At 39.1% G+C, this 2,778-nt stretch overlaps 1 protein-coding gene across 1 annotated transcript in view; it reads right to left on the minus strand.

Moving 5' to 3' along the window:
• Positions 1–2,778, minus strand: part of LOC106868621 (uncharacterized) — a 14,102-nt gene that overhangs the window by 4,526 nt on the left and 6,798 nt on the right. The gene's annotated exons all lie outside the window — the stretch shown is intronic.

The following is a 2,778-nucleotide window of genomic DNA, read 5'->3' on the forward strand; positions in this document are numbered from 1 at the left end:
AGGAATGATTAAAAAAAGGTACTGAAACCTATTTTAAAATGATACCAGGCTTACCATCCCTACAGGAAGTGCAAAAAATCATGTTAACTGGAACGACTCATGTACTGAGAAGAGCATTATCGCTGTGAAAACAACATCCATCCATGAATTTATTTATTTATTAATTTTTTTTAAATACATATTTTACCTGTGAATTTGCGTGTGTAAACTGGGAATGCGTACAATGAGCTTCTCTGCCCTAGGTGTATGGAAAACACTCGGCGAGAAATGGTAGAAAATTTGAAGAAAGAAGAAAAAAAAACAACATAATAATAATAATAATAAATGCCCCTTTGTAGGATGTGTGGCTTGAGAAACAAAACAATCTCACATATTGTGAGTGAGTGTAGCAAGCTGGGACAAAAGCACTACAAAAGGAGGCACGATAATGTGGCTAAGTTTGTCCATTGGAGGCTATGTGAAAAGTACGACCTGAACAGAGCATGGGAATGGTACAAACATGAACCAGAAGGGGTCACTGTAAACAAGGAACATAAGATACTGTGGGATTCTACAAACCAATGTGACTCCCTAATCAATGCTCAGAGACCAGACATTGTTGTAGTAGATAAGGAAAAAAAGGAAACCAAGATGATAGATATTGGAATACCTGGAGATGCACGCTTGAATGACAAAGAACTAGAAAAGATGGAAATGTACAGATTACTAAAAGACGAAACTGCAAAAATATGGACCATGAGGAGAGAGTCTGCCACTCCTGTACTTGTAGGGGCACTTGGAGCACTAGGAACCAAGTTGGAGAAATATGTCAGAGAAATCGGAATTGACATGAGAGCAGAGCAAGGCCCAAAAAACTGCTCTGCTGGGGATAGCTAGGATTTTGAGATTGGTTCTTGGATGCGGAACGTCTGGTTTGTGAGAGCAGTCAAATTTATTTCAGATTTTAAAAATCATCTCTGGTTAATCATTGAGAGGATGTTGGTGTTGCCTTGGTGGAGGTTTGCACTCTCTGAGTGCTCTCGTTTAGCCGTCATTATTGGCAGCATGTGGTCAGTGAGTCACAAACAACAAAGAAAGAAGACATCTTGTTTTGTTTCATTTTTTCTTTTCTTGATACATTCTTCCTTTGATAATAGTGATTAATTGCTTGATTTTTACTTCTTACTCTACTTTTTATTTTGTTTTGTTTTTGTTGTTTTTCATTTCTGCATTGTTGTGTCAACCATATTCTCATACACCAGCATTTACTTATGTTCCTCTGCGGTGTATGGGTTCATGTTCTTTATTGTAAACCAATATCTTTGAATATGTCAACAGTATGTCACCCGGTTTACTTTACTTAATTCATTGTATCCTATTTGTTTACTGCTTGTTATTTATCTTTACTTTAGTTTTTGCTTTGGTATTCTTTTATGTTTATTTTTTCATTTTATTATAATTATCCTTTTATTAGGTTGGTGCATAATTATTGCGGCTTTTTATCAATAAATATTATTCAACAAAAACAATAACGTGTAACAAAATCATCTTTAAATGATTATTCGGAAGCATAGACACCATCTACTTCAATTTCTGCTTGGTGTTTTGTTTAAATTGGCATTTTATTTAAATTGGTGCTTTGTTTAAATTGGCATTTTGTTTAAATTGTTTGTTGAATAAAATTTATAGAAAAAAAGCCACAATGATTATGTACCAACCTAATATTTTGGGGTTCAATTTTTTAAACTTCTAATCTTTCTAATTTTTACCATTTTGCTGGCCAAAGGTCCGCCACGTCAACCGCGGAGTATGAAGTGCAATGGTTGAGGTGCACTTCGACTCGGCTGAAGTGGCGAGGGAGGTGTCGACGGAAACGTTAAAAAACGATATAATCATGTTGCTGCCCACTTACATGGGAAAAGAACAGCACGGGTGACCATAGAGGACATACCTTTCAGATACAACGTAATGTGGGCGGCAGCAGCGGTTATATTCGACGTCGAGGAAAAAATAAATATTCTGAGTATGAAGAGGAAGGAAGCGACCAGCTGGAGAGGCCAGACCCTAGAAATTCTGGTCCAAGCGGAGAACAGCACGTTCGAAAATTTGCCCGATAGGGTGTTTGTGAGGGAGGGGCACACCATCCGCATGTCGGTGGAGGGACGTCGACCCAGATGTTTCAAGTGTGGGCAGAAGGGTCACGTCTGCTCGGCCTGTATAAAAACAAAACCAAACACCGTTAAAGCGGGTGACGCCCCTCCTCCGAAAGCGGACGAGGAAGAAAAAGACAGAGAAAAAGAAAAAGACAGAGCAGTCACCGTCGAAGTGGAAAGCAGAAACACTGAGAAAAAAACCTAGCAAGAACAAGAACAAGAGAGAGAGAAAATGGTTGCTGTAGTGGAGAACGAAACGGAAAAGATGGAGTTCTCAACTGCGAGCAACAAAAGGAAGAAACAGCACGCGCCAGAGTCCCCTCCCCAAACAAAAAAAAAATCTGCACAGACAGAGGAAAAAAAAAAACTTCCCACCCTTACCCCGCTGGCACAACGCTGATAGGACAGAGGTTCAAGCCGCCCCCCTCAACCTGCATTGAAGGGTTTAAAAAAAAACGAAAAAATAGTGGCGATAAACACAAAAAATGAAAAAGTGGTAAAGTACATCAAAGCCCACCCAAGGGTAAGATATTTCAAGAGCGGCACAGAGGACGCTCAATACCGATATGCAAAGGTCTCAGAAGAAGACTTTGCAGAAAGACTGTTTCAGGAGCATGTAATAAACAAATTAATAATTGACGTCTCC

This window comes from Octopus bimaculoides, chromosome 14 (assembly GCF_001194135.2).
Source record: "Octopus bimaculoides isolate UCB-OBI-ISO-001 chromosome 14, ASM119413v2, whole genome shotgun sequence".
Lineage (NCBI taxonomy): Eukaryota > Metazoa > Mollusca > Cephalopoda > Octopoda > Octopodidae > Octopus > Octopus bimaculoides.